General features: G+C 40.5%; 1 long non-coding RNA gene across 1 annotated transcript; it reads left to right on the forward strand.

Moving 5' to 3' along the window:
- Nucleotides 1-2: 2 nt before the first annotated feature.
- Nucleotides 3-5179, forward strand: LOC103802846. The gene is made up of 2 exons (XR_624753.1): nucleotides 3-146; nucleotides 4424-5179. It is a non-coding gene; the product is annotated as an uncharacterized LOC103802846 (long non-coding RNA).
- The last annotated feature ends 6791 nt before the right edge of the window (nucleotides 5180-11970 follow it).

Here is an 11970-nt window from a genome sequence, read left to right on the forward strand (position 1 = left end):
CGGCCGCGGCGGGGACAGCGGCGACCGGGGCAGGACTGCAGCACAGCCAGGACTCCAGCCTCAACCAGGTGCCTCCCAACAAGAAACCACGCATAGGGCCTTCAGGCACTAACTCAGGCGGGCCTGTCATGCCTTCAGATTATCAGGTACCTCTTGATATTTTGCTGCTTTTGATGCTGTAAGGCCAAAATGTTGTTTTCCCCCTTCCCCGCTGCAAGAACAGGTTGTGTTTTAATGAGTTTTTCATGTAACCTGAGCAGGCATGCTGTGATATGTTAGATTAAAACGTGGGGTTTAAGTCAAAAGGTTTTGTTCTGTGTTCAGTAATTTTCGATAGAATGCCAGTTTGAGTTGTATCTGCTGCACCCTGTAAAATGTTGAGGACTAGTGCACTCTAGGAAAGCATAAAAAATATTTGCTTAACTTCGAGAGTAATCTTACTGAAGCCAGTGGATGTAAATGCTGTGTTGTATCAAGTTCAGGATACTCGAGTCTTGGCAATATTCAATCCTGCACGAGACGCAGATCTAAGAAGATCCTGAGAAGCAGAAGCAAAGTTAGAACTAGGCTCTCTCATTTGATTCCTGCTTCATTTTACCTCATATTATCACATGTATGAAGTGGTTTTGTAGTTTATGCTAATACATGTCTACTTCAAATGTTAAAGAGAAAAATGTATGTTAGCACAGGAATGATGTTTTGGTTCACTTGTGTGATTCATGCCAAAGTAGGGAGCAAAGACATGCATCTGTTTTTCTCTTGCTAATGTGGCCAGAGTTGGATAGATTTCATGTTTTCCAGTACAGTAACATAAGTAAAAGCAGTATCACTGAATTATTCTTGGATTTCCATACTTGTCTTTGCTTACTGGCATTATATTTTCCACTGAAAAAGTGACTTGCACTAAATACAGAAAGCATTGAACTTACCAGGATCTTCAGTACTTCTGAGTTTATACTTGCTGGAACAGTAAGGAGTTGAAAGCAGAGTAAGAAAAAGGTAGATGTTAAAGGTAGATTTAAAATGATGCTAGGGATTCTGTCTGCTAGCCAGCACACTAGCCTTTGAGAGCTAAACCAGCACACTAGCCTTTGAGAGAATCCCACCTTGGAGAATGGCCTTTTCAGGCTGCTTTAAACTTAAAATAAGTAGCTTTTACAACACCCAGCTCTGGAGTTGCCTTGACTTAACCCTCCAGACCTTCTCCACAGACAATTGATTTCTCAGTGCCAGGCATTTTTCTCCCATTTTTCTTTGACTCTCTTAATTACAAATGATGGTGAAGGCATTGAGGGCAATTTAAGGGTCAAGAAAACTAGGTTACTTTGTTGAAAAGTTCCAGACAGGCTTGAGGCCTAGACAGATCACTACATCTGTCTGACTACACATAATTTATGGCTGGTCTGTTTTGGTCTGTACTTTGAGGACTGGTGTGCTGCATTTGATGATATCCATTATAGAATTCTTATCCAGGTCTCTGAAGTTTTGGCAAATATTCCCCTTACAAGTTGCTAGCAGTCTAAATATGTTTGGTTTTTTTCAGATAGTTTTTTTTTTTTTTTCCCCTCTCTGATGCTTTTCTTCTAAACTTCAACAGCACATGCACCAAAATCATGATCTATGTGTTTCCTTTACATCACTCACTAGGTTGTACGGTCTGATTATCCATTTTTACACTTGTGTTTGGCTATCTGCCCTTACATTCTAGCTGGCTGTCTTCTGTTTGTCGTGGTTTAACCCCAGCAGCAGCCAAGAACCACACAGCCTCTCACTCACTCCCCCACCAACGGGATGGCGGAGAGAATTAAAAGGGTAAAAGCTACAAAAACTCATGGGTTGAGATAAAGACAGTTTAATAGAGAAAGCAAAAGCTGCACACACAAGCATAGCGAACCAATGAATTAATTCACTGCTTCCTGAAGACAGGAGGTGTTTAGCCATCTCCAGGAGAGCAGGGCCCATCACGCGTAACGGTTCCTTGGGAAGACAAACACCATCACTCCAGATGTCCCCCCTTCCTCCTTCTTCCTCCCACCTTATATACTGAGCATGATGTCATATGGTATGGAATATCCCTTTGGTCAGTCTGAGTCACCTGTCCCAGCTGTGTCTCCTCCCAATCTCCCATGCACCCCCAACTTCCTTGCCAGCGTGGCAGTATGGAAAGCAGTAAAGGCCTTGACTCTGTGTAAACTCTGCTCAGCAATAACAAAAACATCTCTGCATTATCAACTCTGTGTTCTGCACAAAACCCAAACATAGCCTCATACTAGCCTCTGTGAAGAAAGTTAACTCTACTTCAGCTCAAACCAGCACATGTTCCAGAAAGGAATGTCTGCAATTTGTCCAAGTCTGACTGTGTTAAATTCTCTTCTGTGGAACACAAATAAGCATGGGCAAGCGAATGCTTTCTTGTAGTCTTATGGCCTTAATTTTACTCCATTATATCTTATTCAGAAGTAGGAAGAAGATTCCCTTTGCTTTGAGTTTCATTTAGCTTGTGATCTAAAGTCTCTGTTGAAGTCTTTTTGTAGTTCACCAACCTCAATATATGTTGCTTCCACAAATGACAGTGCAGATTCCTTGTTGAATCTTCCTGAGCATTTCTTGTGACCTTGGGTGTTCTGCTCAGTATGGTGAGCTGATGCTTTTCATCCAGAATAAGCTCCTGTAAAATCATAGCATTTATCACAATTCTTTCTCTTTTCTGTTAGAACTTGAAAAAAACTCCCAGAATTTTGAGATTAATTTCAGGTTTCAGACACTCTCTTAACAATCTAATGATGCGAGCCAAGCCTCATCTGGTTATTAGCAGCATGTGTGCCACTGGGAGACATCTCTTCCAAAGCCAGTGTGCTGAGCTGTCATCTCCAAAATTGTCTCTTAAAACAAGTGAAATTGCTCTATACATCTATTAGTTATATTGATATTGTATTGAGATATACAGGTCTGCAAGATTGGACCTCCCTCACTGTGCTTCACCGTGGGAAGCAGCCATCATATTCCTGTGTTGGACAGAACACAGAAAAAGTTATGTGATGTTTTTAGGACTTAGTATGTTTTACAATTTGTGTCAAATTAAAATTATAAAGCTATGCACAGAAACAAAGGGCAGAAGTGGTTTACACTGCCTGAACTTCAGGTTCCTGCTCTTCCATCATCCAGTTGAAAAGTTGTCAGCAGGCTTTCACAGCTCTCCTGCTTCGGGTCCAATGTTTAGATGAGACCACTAAGTTATTGCCTTCACTGAGCAGATTCTTGGTCTGTGGAGGATGTGGTGTTTTTGCAGACCCAGTGTTTCCATGGGATTTCCATTCAGAACTCAAACTTCTCCAGAGGCTTTCTGGAACTCATAGTGCTGATACTTAATCAGACTGTAGGTTCTTAACACCTTTCCTAGGTGATTGCTGTTGGCCAGAGGTTTGTTGATGACCCTTGGACATAGCCAAACAGAACCACCAACTAGACAGTGAACAGAACTCTTATTGAATGACTGCCTGGCCCTGCAGTTCACTTGACTGGAAACAAAATGGTTTGCTAACTGCAAATAGTTTGGGGCTGGTTATTCTGTAGACTCTCCTTCAAAGTGGATTGGGATGGGGTTTACCTTCCTGGAGAGTCTCCTATCCATTGAGTAGTTCTTCTTGTGCCAAGTGATTTTGCAGCTTACATTATTGGGCAGCTCATCATTAATTCTGGACAGGGAATGGATGGGCAAATTCAGCAGGTTGGAGGTCACAAGTGATCCGTGAATTTGTCTTGCTGATGTTGCAGTCCACTGTGTCCCAAACTCTGGAGGGGGAAAGAAAAACATCCAGGAAAATGAATATTAGGTTATTGCACATACACATGCCCATCTTTAAATACTTGTCCTTGTTTCTAGCAGATAAGGCTGCGGGTTGAAAGACTCACCTAAAATTATATTATTTTATCTTACTGGACAATTTTTCATTAAACTGAGTAACTCTTAGGTCACTGTTATCTTTTTCTCAGAAAAGAGTAAAATGTTTCTCTATAATATTTGCTATTACAGATCTTGAGTGTTTGTGGCCTCAGCAGTTTGATTTTAGGTCAATAGCATTTACAATAACGATAGATTTAAGTTTAAGAAATGGATAAATTTTAAAAGGCAGTCTGCTCTCTCTTGTGTCTTGTGTATTTTTCCTTCAGAAAATGACTGCATACATGTTGTATTTCTAGGTGTCTGCTACTGACCTTGTGTATTTTGTGTGCTGTGTTAAGGCTGATTGCAGATCTGAAAGATTACTTGTTTTATAGGACCTTCAATTGTAGCACTGTTTAGTCAGTTTCTCCAACAGTCTTGTTCTAATGAGCTTCAGAGAGGTTAAGTTTCCTGAGCTGCATAGTCCTTACAGGCTGATTTTCATTCCCCTGATCCCTCCTCTCTTTTTTTTTCCTGCAGCACTCCAGCTCACGCCTGAGTTACCAAAGCAACATTCAGGGATCTTCTCAGTCCCAGAGTACAATGGGCTACTCCACATCGTCTCAGCAGAGCTCTCAGTACCACCAATCTCATCAGTCTCACAGGTACTGAGAGGCCTGACAGGCTGCACTCAGAAAGGAATGGACTAAAAGCCAGAAGACTCCAGCAATATGAAGTTCATAATGATGAGAAGACCAAAAATACAAACTATAATGCAGAATTAAAATTCATGCTGACAAAAGGAAAACTTCACTCACTGAAGACTTCCCCTGGCTCCATCCCCGTCCCTGTATTGCCATAAAGGAGATTCTCGTGAAGTTTTCCTTCCTTCCTGCCCCTGCATGTGCTCCATTGTGGTTACTCTAATGAACCCTTCTGATCTGAACCCAGCACTTAACTTCTTTAACCTTTGGAATTTTGAAGGATTCCTGGTGCACCTTCCTTATGCTGTAGTGATTGCCATAAATCTGTCTTTTCAATCTCTTTGATGGGATTTTAAAGTTTTAAAATCTTGAACTCCCAGGCTTTCAAGCTTGTATATAGTTAGTTTTATACTAGGCAAACCAGTTTAGCTATACAGGTATATTGCACCTTTTTAAAGCACTATGTTATTTTCACAGGATATTACTGTTTTGCTCATGGATGTCAAGAACAGCAAAAATTTTACTGTTCCAGAGTATTTTACTATTCTGTTTTTATTAGTCTAGTTTTCAGGCGAAGTATTAAAAATAAAAAATTTTAAAAATGAATAAAATTTAAAAAGAAAAAGGAAAAAAAAAAAGAAGAAAAAACCCACCCAAGTCTCTGCAGCAACAAATATGCTTCATGCTACTGGACTGAAGGCCAAACAGAAGATTGCTGATATTTCTTAACTCATTCACATTGAATTCTTGAAAACACAGTGATCATGCTCTGGCTAGTTTTAAATTAAGCATCATTTTAAATGAAACCAGGACAGTCGCATAAAAAGGAGATGCTTTCTGTTGGAATAGAAGAATGGAATGTCTTCCCAGGCTGGACACCAAAATAGTCAGGAAAATGTATTTACTGCCCTCAAGTCTGAGTAGGAATGTGGATGATGGGCTCGTTTTTCTGTTAAGCAGCTGATTAGTGTATGTGAGAGTTCTGCACATTCAGCTTTTTTTCACATTCCTGAGTCGGTTCTCAAAGTGTAAAGGTGACAGAAATACTAAGACTTGCAAAAAACGAATGCATTTAATCATTTTGTGTTAGAATTAATAATTAAGGGAAATTATCGTGCAGTTCGAAAAGCATGTTGAAAATTGTTCCTTTTTCATGTCTATAATGCATATTCTGTGTCCCTCACATTGCTGTGATTAACCCAGATTAGTTACACCAGATGCGCTTGATTGCACTGAAATGTTTCTTTTTCCCTAGAGCAAACATGTTTTGATTGTGCCTAAGGACTGTAAGTGGATGGGTAGCTGGCAGAAAATCCCCAGTAATTAAGCAAGAGTTCAGAAGCATAATCAGAGGATTATTGTCCAACTTCTGGAACCACAGTTATTCGGAGAGACACAACATGCAATTCGGGACAGCTTCATTTTTCCTTCAGCCTTTGGAAACGAGGCTGGTTCTTGTTGCAGAAAACCTGGAAAAATGCATTAAAAAAGCTACTGGCAATGTAACCAGTGAGCTTCTACAGCTGGTGGCCAGAGAAGGGGTGAAGTGAGAGGAGTTTATATGTAAATGGTTAATTTTACAGGTTTTTATACTGCAGTGTGTTCTCTTCTGTGTCCACACACAAAAAAAACTCTATACCCATCCACATTCACACACTGCAGTTGTGATCAGGTGTAGCAAGATGAGTAAATCTGTTTGCTCTGAGGAGAATGCTTGTCATGACAGCTAGTCACATGCATGTGTCTACTGGATTTGATCTCCCAACCACCTCTAGTGCCCCTTTCCTCCCCACACTCGTGTTGTTTTCATACCTTTTGTGAGCAGTTGGCTTGCTTTGGCCATACCTACCACCATGTGAAGTTGACAGCAGCTAACTGCTCTGGAAAAGCAACTAAAACCTGCTTTTGTCATCAAATGGATAAGAAGGTGGTGAAAATGAACTGAAGCAATGGGTAGGAAAAAATTCTTTCTGGGGAAAAATTATCTTCCCAAAGGATATTTTCAACATATAACCCTTGAAATGCTACATTTTAGACCTACCCTGGTAGCCTGTTTGAAAGAACAGATTTTGATTGTTCCTTTATTTCAGTGAGGCTGGGGTTACATTCTGTCTGTAAGTGGAAGGTCTCACCTCTTACTGCTGTTAGGATGAGGTACCTTTGAGCTAATGGATATTTGACCAATGCCATACAGTAACACTTATTTTGTATTTTTGTGACTTGAATGTCATTTCTGGAAATCATCCTTGGGCAGAGTAATTTTGTGCCCCCTCCTGTTCTCTTCATCCTTCTGTTCTCTCAAAATTATTTTGTCCTTTCTACTATACTTACAATTTTTTCTGCCTACTGTGACCTGCCACTGATCATCAAAATTCATACAAAATCAGGAGGTGGTGGGGAACTGTATGGTGACTTAAGGTGAGCTCTTGTGCCAATAAGGCAAAATCATGGTGTAGATTAATCTGTATGTAGAGTATGAAACTTCACAGCAATGTAAGGTGCTTTAATTGAGTGAGCTTCCAGCTTCTAGAGTGACTGCCATGACCTCTCTCTCAGCTGCACTGGTGTTTCTGCCTCAGTTAGGTCTGATAGATGACCACCTGCCTCTCCTCTCTGGCTTCTGTGTGCAGATGTGAAGCCAAGCTCACTTGCTCTGTTCCTTCAAACTCACAACTGGAAGGACAGCAAAAGTGTTGGCTGCAAAATGTAGGCTCTGCACACTCTTGTAGTTCCTTCCTGGTGGTGAAATAACTTGCCTTTTCCTGGGAGCCTGGTGCATGCTGCCAGGGTGGGTGACAGTCCCAGGTGGAAGAGGCCTTGTGCTCTAGGGGTCATCCCATGAGGTAGAAACACTCTGCTTTCAGAATGGATTATGCAGTTTGTAGTGGGAAATCAGGACCATGTCATGTTTATGTTATATTTTTGCCTGTGCAGTTTCATCATTACCCATAGCTCTGTCTCTGCTCATAGCCTGTAGATCTTCACCAAAGTGTTTCACACATACCAAGAGAGGCAGGTGGTGCTGGCAGAGCTGTCTCCTCCATCCTGCTGGGAGAGCAGGCTGCCAGGACAGCTCTTCCCGTTGCGGCTCAGAGGAAACAAACACGTGGGGAATGGATGGGATGAGCAGCCCTGGCCCTCATTGGTGAAGTTTAGGTAGCACAAACTGCACAATGAAGGAAAAATATAGGGAAAGCTGAGAGTCCTGCACTGTATCTGTGACACTGTATCTGGGGAGGGGGAGGGAAGAGCATTCGTAGCGGGAGGGGTGCTGGGAAGCTAGAAGTGTTCAAATATGTATAATATTTTATATAAACACAATAAGCTTAGTTCCCCTTCATAATCTTCAGGAATGGTACTTTAACACCATTAAGCAAAGAGTTGTTTTAGGGTTAAATAAATGTATTGTACATAAGGCCATAAGTAATCTTCTAAAAACGTCGCCAGACAGGAGCGATGTGTATTACTATATGAAAAAAAAAGTCCTTAATGCACTGTTATCTCCTAAATATTTAGTAGTAAATTAATGCTATTTAATTTTTTTAAAAATTTGTCTTGTGTAGACACTAAAAAGTATTACACAAAATCTGGACAGAATATGTCCTTTTTAACAGCAATTTAAAGAACTTTTTATATATGTAAGGTAGTAACTTTTCAAATTGTTCTAGTTGTATATTCCCATGTTTACTATTTGTGGAAGTGTGCCTGTCTCTATTCAGTTATTTTTTTTTCCTAATTTCATGCAAGCATCTTTCATTTTTGTAGTCCCCGTTAGAAATGATCGTGTATGCCTCATGCTGACACAAGACTTTGCAGCTCTAGATCCGTGGTGGCCACATTTGGCAGTGCCCAGGCCAATGGGCTACCAAAACCACAGAGCAAAATACTTGTTCCTCATCCTAGAATTGGGAGTTTACTGCTTTTAAGTTGTCCTGATGTCACTCTTGAAATGACTGTTAAAACTAAGCTATGAGTTCATTGCATTTATTTTATATTCTTGGTTGTAATGAAATGGAATTGACTTTGCTTCAGTGTGAATTTTTTTAATAAAATAATATACATTTGTAATAATAATAAAAAGTTCAAATCAAAGAAGCGTGCAGAGAAGTTTTTGTAAACATTGGCTTGGGGCTACCGAGAGGGAAAATATAGCCCACAAAATTGCAGTTGTAATTATATTCAGGATGTTTATGATATCATACACCACACAAAACAAAGCTTGCAAAACCTCAGAGCTGAAATTGCAGCTTTTAAAATGCCCGCAAGGATATTCCTGGGTATGTGTCTATCAAAATAGAATGAAGCCTTATGGAAGGCAGAGTCGATGGAGTGGTTGGTTCTCTTAGGCCTTGCTCTGTGCTTTAGAGTGTTCTGGAGTGCCATGCTGGTGCCACTTGCATGACAATTCCCTAGATGTGTCTTCTGAAAAAAAGACTGGTTTACTCCACTCTGAAGATAAATGCTCTTCTACTTTTTTCTCCTGATGGAGCATTTCTAGCATTTCAGGTGACAACATGGAAGGCATGAGCTAGATCATATTGGTGCATTTTCAAAGTGAGGTTTTGTGTGCTTTGCTAGTCTGTGTGTTTCTGTTCCATCTAATAGCTGTTTCATGACTGGATAGTTAACTCTTTCCAAAAATCCCATTTGTCTTGTCCATAACAGTTGCATGGGTAAGAATGGTTAGGATTCACTTGCGCTACCAACTGTGTTAAGAAAGAGGCTTTGGTTTCTGATGTGCCTTTTCCACAAGGGTGAGAAGAGGAGTCACCTTTTGCCAAAAAGCTTAGTCTGCCTCTCTGACACCTCAAGATTAAGAGCTGTTGCTTCAGCCTCGATGCAGCTGAGCATCCCCAGCTCTTTAATCCTCACAGTTTCTGCTTCTGCTGTCCTGTTGGTTGATAAGATTGTGCTTAGTCAGCAGCTTTGATTTGAATCTTGTGTTGGCTCTGTCTCAATCTTTGTTCTTCTACAGCATCTCTCTCTCTCTCTCTCTCTTCTCTCTCTCTCTCTTTTTCCTACCTGGTCATGCAATTTACAGTCTAATCCATCTCATCGTGCTGATCTGAATTAGGGTGTCATCCCTTTCCCATCCTTGACAGCTAAACGACTTAGATTTCACAGCCATTGAGAAAGCTCCAGACTGAGTTGTTTGTTAGTCTCTTGCTTTGACTTGTTTTTTCCTGCTTTGCATTGCTGCCCTGGTTCTGCTGTCTCTGTTGCATTAGTTGTAAAGCTTCTCTCTTCACTTGCACATTGCTGCCAAAGCCTGCTGTTACCCCATCCCTCTTACTCAAATCAAGCACTTATGTAAGTTATCTCCAGGTCTGATTGTCCCACCAGGTCAACCTCTACAGCCTGCACTTTAGATTTCTAAATAAGCATTTTTAGGCTCTGTTTCCAGTTACCTATTGTCCCTGAAGACCTGTTGCATAAATTTCTGGAAAATTCCCTCTTAGGTATGTTCTGCATCCTTCATTAAAACCCTTTGGCTTTGGTGTCTGAGAAGTTACGTGTTTCAAGCTGCTGGTGTGCTGTGAGTCATACCTGTTGTGCTAATGAAATCTGTCCCAGTGTTTTGTTATGCCCTCCAGTCCTCCTGCATCCATCTGTCCGTGTACACCCCTTGCAGGCTCCCTGTGACAGGAGCAGTCATTTTCTTCTGACACAGTAGCTTCATGACTGGTGCTTGCAGGCACTCTGGAATATGAATAATAGTCTTGGTTTTTTTCTGCTGGACAACACACAGTAGTAGTGTCATTGCTTTCCATGTGCTGCTTGAACACAAAAAGCATCATATTGGTGCCAAATACCAATTTTATCTATCTAACCAAGGAATTTGAGCAAGCATTGTTCCAATAGCCAGTGAAGGTTAATGATAATTCGCTTGTGATGTTTTCTTAACAGGTGGGTCCTGCTTTTTTACCTTCCAGAGAGCTGTGTGTCCTCATTTAGGATCACAGAATAAAACAGAAACTTTCACTTATTTTGGTGGGTTTATAGTAATGCAGGAAAATGTTATTGCACAATTACTACAGTGATTTTTTTTCATTTGCAAGGAATATTTATTAGAACTACAGTTGTTGGAGGTAGATTAAAACCAGCACCAAGGTTATGAAAGATGTGTGTGCAGTCACAGCTGAGCTGCTGGAATTGCTGTGGGAGTACCACAGTTGTTATGTAGCAGATAGACAATCCAGAGTAGGTGTTACAATTATTATTATTGTTGTTATTACTATTATTATTATAAGTCTTAAAGCAATACCATCTTACCTAATAATTTTTATATAAGGTGCTTACCTTGGAATGCTGCTGTAGGATCAGTTTTTCCAGCTTAGTGTATCAGCATACTGCTAAGTGCATTGCAGGGACTGTAACAGGCCCATTCCATGATTATTTTGTGTGCTCTTCAAAGCATCTTGAAGAGGACAGGCAACTTGAGAGTGTGTAACTTTTATGTGCATGCATTGCACACATGGCTAAGTGAAATAGTCAGCAATACATTCCTTCAGCTAAAGTATCTTTTGATGATGTTCAGTAAGAAGTTGTGTGAAACCTCCAACTGGTGTTCAAAGTCATTGCAGAAGGGCTATCTGAGCCCTGGGCCACTGCCAGAATGGAGTTTTGCTTTGCTTACACTACCAGTGGTTGTCATAAATAAACTAGTAAAGGAGAATCTGTTCTATTTTTTAAATATGACTTTCTAAAATAAGGAACAAAAAACCAATCAGGTATTTGCTACTGAGTCTTGGATGTGATGTGGTAGACAGCAATAATGCATTTATGCCATCTCCATCCCAAAGACTAATCATGTCCTAGGTAATAAAAAACCCAATATGTTGAGCACTCAAGAAAGGAATTCTTCATACCTATCATCGGCAGACAAAGCTTTAATTATGGATCAAGTCCTGCTAAATGATGTATGGCTCAGATGTCGTTTCCACAGTCTGCATTTGAGCCTACACTGGTAAGCTTCTTCCCTATATCCACAAATAGAATTCCCTGGGATGTTAGGGAAAAAAAAAGGAGTGGAAGTGTGCAGCCTTCTATTTTGTAACAAAGTTTTAATGCTATCGAGTTTGGGTGTCTGAAGTTCTCCAGGTCGTAATGAACTTTCAAATACTTTTAAATATGTGTTTTTAACATTTGCATTGTTTAAAATATTTTCTGCTCTTAGCTGAGCAATATGGCACCGCCTTGCTCTGGAGAGATGACCTCTGACTCGGCATGCTTGACCTGGGCAGGGGCATGGTTGTCAATTCGGAGTCTTGCAGAAAATTTACACAAGTGGACACTGAACTTTAAGCTCAGGTCACACAGGTCTGTGGAAAAGTAATCAGCTTTGAAAGAGAATATACTTCCTTGGCTGAAAGGTGAGCCAGA

This window comes from Acanthisitta chloris, unplaced genomic scaffold, assembly GCF_000695815.1.
Source record: "Acanthisitta chloris isolate BGI_N310 unplaced genomic scaffold, ASM69581v1 scaffold19675, whole genome shotgun sequence".
Lineage (NCBI taxonomy): Eukaryota > Metazoa > Chordata > Aves > Passeriformes > Acanthisittidae > Acanthisitta > Acanthisitta chloris.